We start from the raw sequence: 7,124 nt of genomic DNA on the forward strand, positions 1-7,124 counted from the left end.
TTGAAATTTGGGGTATCTTTGAGATGAATTTCCCCAAGAGAAATCCAATTACCCCAAGGAAAATTCATCTTGCTCCAAAAGAGAATTTAATTTGGATAAAGGAAAAATATTATTTGGCACTCCTATGATTATTATTTGATGTGAAAAAATTATTTGGGCAAGATATCATCATGGCATTTGCTAAATATATTTAAAATTATCAAGAGCAAATTAACAGGGGCTCTTCATCAAGCCAATCTCACCTCATAAGGCACCCTTGACTCCTCCATCGATTAGTATAAATTAGAGGCCTTGGAGGTCATTCAAACACATCTTAAGATCATCTCATCGATGGAGAAATATTTCGAAGGTAGTTGTAGTCTCATAAAGCCTTAGCCGAGTTAGAGAAGAAGTCAAGTATTGGTCCCTTTCTTGTGTTTGGTATGGACAATTTCAAGGACCAACTGGCCAAGTTTATGAGATATTATGGGCTTTGTTTTGATGCGTATCTCCTTATGATCTTGGATGCAAGTGTATGGTTTCTTAGCAAAGGGCTGACCCCTGGAAGGAGGAACAAGCCTCAGTTGGATTGTTGAGTAAGGCCACAAGTTCTCAAGTTATGTGAAGCAATTCCTAAGGGAGTACAAGACCTAAAGGAGGCCTAGCCTGACCTCTAGGTTGGACATGACTAGGAGAAGGGCTAGCTGTTGGGTCCAAAATACTAGTGATTACCCCATTACTGTTGTAGTTATACCCCTTATTTATATTTTTGTGCCCCTATTACCCCCATATTGTTATTTCTGTGCCCCATAGAATCCCTCTATTGTTATTTTTGTGGCTTTATATTATTATTGTTAGGTCGGCTGGATTATATTGTGACTCCTTAGACTCCTATATATAGAAAGGAGGTTTTGTCATTTGAATCATCCAAGAATTGTTCATTTATGTAATGTAAAGGAGGTTGCCCCCTCGAAGAGGCTAAATTCTAAGGTGTTGATCTATCTTTTCTATCTTTTCTTGAGTTGGTTTCATAACATTTGGTATCAGAGCTTTGGATTTTAGGGTTTTGCTGCTCCAAACAGGTCATCGTGGCAGTTTTCCTATAACGTTTTTTCGGTGACGTTTCAGAAGTAGAAAAAAAAACCCATTTGAGAAGAAATTGCGCTGAACATTGGGTCTGAATTTCAGAGATTTTCGCGCGATATTGGTGGAGATATGATCTGAGAAAGTTGGTCTTTTTGCAGACTCCTGAATTACATTCAAAACAGGTGACTTGGGGAAAATCGTCATAACTTTCTCTCTGGGGATCAGATTGAAATTTCATAAGAAGGTACAGAACAAGGATGGACTGTATTTCCTTTCATGCATTTTTTAGATCCATAGGTTGAAACAGTGACTCGTGGCACATCGTACAAGTTTGCTCTACTGAACTAGTCTATAATCAAGTCACTGTGGGAGATTTCACATAACTCTTCCTTGGAGAATCCAATTTGGGTCAGACTTGTGGCATTGGAAAGAGGACGCAGAAGGCTACTACAGGTTGCAATTTTAGAACTGGATGATCCGAAATTACAGAGATACATCAGATTCAATATCAGGCTTCTACAAAGTGAAAAAAGGTGTGTAGTTTTTTTTTTAAAATTTTTGCGTAAGCTTGGTTTGAAGGAATTCAAAGGGCATAGTAAAGCATTATTATCGGTAACTGATGCCCCGAGGAAAGAAAATGCAAACACCTAGTAAGGAACCTGAAAGCTCTAGCATGACTCATGAAGAAGAGGAAGAAATGCTACATGATATATCAAAATTACAAGAACAAGTGCAACAAATGTCACGCTCACAAAAGCTAACAGAAGCTAAAATAAATGGCGTGGAATCTAAGATAAATGGAGTGGAATCTAAGATAAAGGGCATGGAAGCTAAGATGGATGATTTGAAGACAGATTTGAAGACAGACATGGCAGATTTGAAGACATATTTGACAAATTTTCTACAAGAAATACATACTAATGGTGAAAAGGTTGTAAAGGAAACTCATGATATGAACCAAAGAAATGTTAATCATGATTCCATAGACTCTAATGTTGGATCGAAGACCCACCATATTCCAAAAATCGATATGAGGAAGTTTGATGGCAAGGATCCCGCCACATGGATATTACAGATGGAGCAATTCTTCGATCTCAATAATGTGCAAAACACACAAAAGGTACGTATGGCAACTGTATATTTGGAACCAAATCAGTTTGTATGGTATCAATGGCTTTTCTCTCGTAAACAATTTATCACTTGGGCAATTTTTACGGAAGAATTGATAGCACATTATGAGGATACAAAAAGCAACACTTTTTTTAGCCAATTGATAAGTCTCAAACAAAAGGGTTCAATAATGGAGCACATTGAGGAGTTCCAAAAATTGAACATAAGGGTAAAAGATATTCCAGAGGAGCATAGGATTGATGTGTTCATAGGGTCTTTAAAGGATAATATCCAACATGATGTTCGCCTTTGGGAACCTGATTCATTAGAGAAGGCATTCAGGTTAGCAAGAAAAATGGAAAGCAAAATTATGGCAACCAGGAAGCATACCACTCACAACTATAAAGACGGAAGTGTTGTTGCCCTAGTCTTCCACAACCTATAAGGTTGACACCACAACAATTGGAAGAAAAAAGAGCAAAAGGGCTTTGTTACAGTTGTGATAGCAAATACACTAAAGGTCATAAGTGTGCTGAGAAGAAATTATTCTACATAGATTGTGAAGAGGAAGAAGAAAAGGAGCAAGAAAGGTCAAAAGAAGAGGATATACTCCAGGAACAAAGCCTAGATGAAGAACAAATAAATCCGACCATATCTTGTAATGCATTGGCGGGAATTACCACTCAAGATAGAAGGACAAATCAAGAAGAAAAAGGTAATAGTGTTGATTGATTCAGGAAGCACCCACAATTTTATTCATTGTAGGGTAGCAAAAGAATTGAATTGCTTCCTATATCCAGCACCAGAGTGTCAAGTGATGATTGCAAATGGAGGAACAATAAATTGCTCTGGAAAGTGCCATAATATCAAGCTATCCATGGGAGAATATGTATTGACTAGCCCAATGCTTTCCATTCCAATGGGAGGTGCTGATGTTGTACTAGGAGTCCAATGGCTACAATCCTTGGGTACAATAGCTTTTAATTTTCAAGAACTTTTCATCAAATTTTCTACGGAAGGAAAGGAAGTTGAATTAAGGGGTATTGCAGGGAAACCAGGAAAGATAATCAGCTCTAATGGTATGACAAAGCTTCTAAAAAAGGAGCAAAGAGGTGTAATTGCACAATTATGTTCGCTAGATGTTTCCACATTGGAATCATCTATTTCTCCAGATCTCCAAAAAGTCCTGGACAATCATTCCAAGGTATTTGAGACTCCCAAAGGTCTCCCACCTATGCGTGATCATGATCATGCTATTCATCTGATTCCAGGAAGTGTTCCTCCAAACATCAGGCCGTACAGATATCCCTATGTCCAAAAAAGTGAAATTGAACGTATGGTTGCAGAAATGCTAGAGGCTGGTATAATTCAACCGAGTCAAAGTTCTTTCTCTGCTCCAGTAGTATTGGTGCACAAGAAGGATGGATCATGGCGCATGTGTCCAGATTATAGGGAGCTCAACAAGCTCACTATTAAAGATAAGTTCCCCATTCCTGTCATTGATGAATTACTGGATGAATTGCATGGATCAATTTACTTCACCAAGTTGGATCTTCGTTCAGGATATCATCAAATCAGAATGAAGATTGAAGACATTCCGAAAACAACATTTAGAACTCATGAGGGTCATTATGAATTTTTGGTCATGCCTTTTGGCCTTACCAATGCACCTTCAACATTTCAAGGTTTGATGAATTCAATTTTCAAACCATTCCTTAGAAAATTTGTGTTAGTATTTTTTGATGATATACTAATCTACAACAAGTCTTGGAAGGATCATGTTGAACATGTTGACAGGGTGCTACAACTATTGGAGGAGAAACAATTATATGCAAAAAGATCCAAATGTTTCTTTGGAGTCCAGGAGGTGGAATATTTGGGTCATATTGTATCTCATGAAGGAGTTAAGGTAGACCCTAGCAAAATTAAAGCCATTAAGGAATGGAAAATCCCCACATCCATAAAGCATCTGCGAGGATTTCTTGGGTTGACAGGGTATTATCGCAAGTTTGTTAAGAATTATGGGAGAATAGCAGCACCTCTAACAACATTATTGAAGAAAGATGCATTTTCATGGACTCCGGAAGCAACAAAGGCCTTTGAACATCTTAAAGAGGCAATGTGCCAAGCACCGGTCTTAGCTACACCGGACTTCACAAAAACCTTTATTGTGGAATGTGATGCTTCAGGAAATGGAATTGGTGCTGTTCTAATGCAAGATGAAAGACCCATTGCTTTTGAAAGTCGTCCAATCAAGGGAAAGTTTTTAAGCAAAGCTATTTATGAGAAGGAAATGTTGGCAATACTCCATGCACTTAAGAAATGGCGACCCTACCTAATGGGAAGACACTTCAAGGTAAAAACGGATCATGATAGCCTTAAATACTTTTTAGAACAAAGATTATCCTCTGAAGAGCAACAAAAGTGGGTCACAAAGATGTTGGGTTATGACTTTGAAATCATCTACAAAAAAGGGAAGCAAAATGTGGTGGCAGATGCACTCTCAAGAAAGGATGAGGATGTGGAAGCATTGTTGTGCGCCATTTCTATTATCCAACCAGATTGGATAAACGAAGCAAGGGAGGAATGGAAGAATGACGAAGAAGTGTGGGCACTTATTCGAAAGCTACAACAAGATTCCAGTACGTCTGATACATTTAGCTGGCAAAATGATTCGTTATGGTACAAAGATCGCTTATACCTCTGTAAGAATTCCCAGCTAAAACAAAAGATTCTTATGGAATTGCACACTTCTCCCTTAGGAGGGCACTCAGGATTTTTAAAAACTTACCACAGGGTTAAGAAGGAATTTTTTTGGGATGGCCTTAAATCAGATATTCAAAAGTTTGTGGCGGAATGTTTGGTTTGCCAACAAAATAAAGTTGAAACAATTAAGACACCGGGTCTATTACAACCTTTATCCATTCCAAGCCAACGTTGGGAGGAGGTTTCAATGGATTTTATCACAGGTTTACCCAAGTCTGAGGGAAAGAGTGTCATCATGGTGGTAGTTGACAGACTTACCAAGTATGCACACTTTTGTGCATTATCACATCCATTTAAAGCCAGTACAGTTTCTACTGCATTTATGGAAACAATTCAAAAGCTACATGGAAACCCAAAGATTATTGTAAGTGACAGAGATCCCATTTTCACTGGAAATTTTTGGACAGAATTATTTTCTTGTCTTGGTACTCAGTTAGCTCATAGCTCATCTTATCATCCTCAATCTGATGGGAAAACTGAGATAGTAAACAAATGTTTGGAAGGATATCTTCGTTGCTTTGTATCTGATAAACAGACACAATGGGTCAAATGGTTGCCTCTGGCTGAATGGTGGTATAACACTTCCTTCCATACAGCAACAAAAATGACCCCATTTATGGCACTTTATGGGTATCAACCACCATCCATCACATCATATTTAAGAGAAAATTCTAAGGTTCAGGCAGTGGAACATCACATCGAACATCAACAACAAGTCCTCCAACTCTTAAAGGATAACCTCGTGTTGGCACAAAATAGAATGAAACAACAGGCAGATCAACATCGCAGTGAAAGAAGTTTTGATGTAGGTGATTGGGTATTCCTACGGCTACAACCATATAAGCAAATGTCCCTAAAGCAAGCTAAGAAGGATAATAAATTATCACCAAAGTATTATGGTCCGTACAAGGTGTTGCAAAAGATTGGTACTATGGCATACAAATTGGAGCTTCCTGCAGCTTCTCGATTGCACCCAGTTTTCCATGTTTCATGTTTAAAGAAGGTTATAGGCGACAAGCTCCCAGTTCAAACAATATTGCCAGAACTTGACGAGGAAGGAAAAATTATATTGGAACCGGAAGCAGTCACAGAAACAAGAACTCGACAGCTACGAAATCGATCAATTTCAGAGTATCTTATCAAGTGGAAGAACTTATCCGCTGAAGATTCCACATGGGAGGATGAGAATTTTATGCAGAAGTATCCAGAACTACTCAAGCGTTGAGGACAACACTTTTTTGAAGGAGAGGGGCATGTTGGGTCCCTATAATACTAGTGATTACCCCATTACTATTGTAGTTATACCCCTTATTTATATTGTTGTGCCCCTATTACCCCCATATTGTTATTTCTGTGCCCCATAGAATCCCTCTATTGTTATTTTTGTGGCTTTATATTATTATTGTTAGGTCGGCTGGATTATATTGTGACTCCTTAGACTCCTATATATAGAAAGGAGGTTTTGTCATTTGAATCATCCAAGAATTGTTCATTTATGTAATGTAAAGGAGGTTGCCCCCTCGAAGAGGCTGAATTCTAAGGCGTTGATCTATCTTTTCTATCTTTTCTTGAGCTGGTTTCATAACATTAGCCGAGTTGTAGAAGAGAAATTATGGGCATTAAACTATGGTAAATTCTCTGGGTATCCAAGTTGAAAATATTAATATATTGGAGGTAGGGCCGAGCCCCTGTGGTACTTTGTTTATAGGGTTGTAATGCCATGTTTGGAGGGTATAAAAATCAAACATATATTTGAAGTGAGGTTGTGTTTGCCTCAAAGGAAAACACAGGATTTTAAGGAGTTTTTTTGGCTTAAGTTTTGGATTGCAGGAAGCCCTAACTAGGGCTAAGAATCTTCAGATATTTGTGCACATATTGAAGTTTTACTAAGGGTAGGAACATGACATCCTTCAGAGGTATCTATTTTTCATTTGTCTTAATGAATTTACTAGTTGTTGAGGTCCAGTCTAGGAAGTTTCTACAACAGTTTATGTAAAGGTCTAAAGGTTGGGAGAAGTTGTTTGGCCAAGCCCCAAGTATGATCCCTGTGAAAGACGATAAAAACTATTAGTGGGAAAAAATGAGATTCTCCAAGAATTAACTCTTTGAGGATGCAAAGAAGCAACCTAGATGGCTAGTTATCAAGCCCTTGTTTATTGAGTTGTAGAGAGGACTTATTTTGT

Source organism: Pinus tabuliformis, chromosome 6 (genome assembly GCF_031772625.1).
Source record: "Pinus tabuliformis cultivar Carrire ecotype Pingquan chromosome 6, CPIR1, whole genome shotgun sequence".
NCBI classification, from domain to species: domain Eukaryota; kingdom Viridiplantae; phylum Streptophyta; class Pinopsida; order Pinales; family Pinaceae; genus Pinus; species Pinus tabuliformis.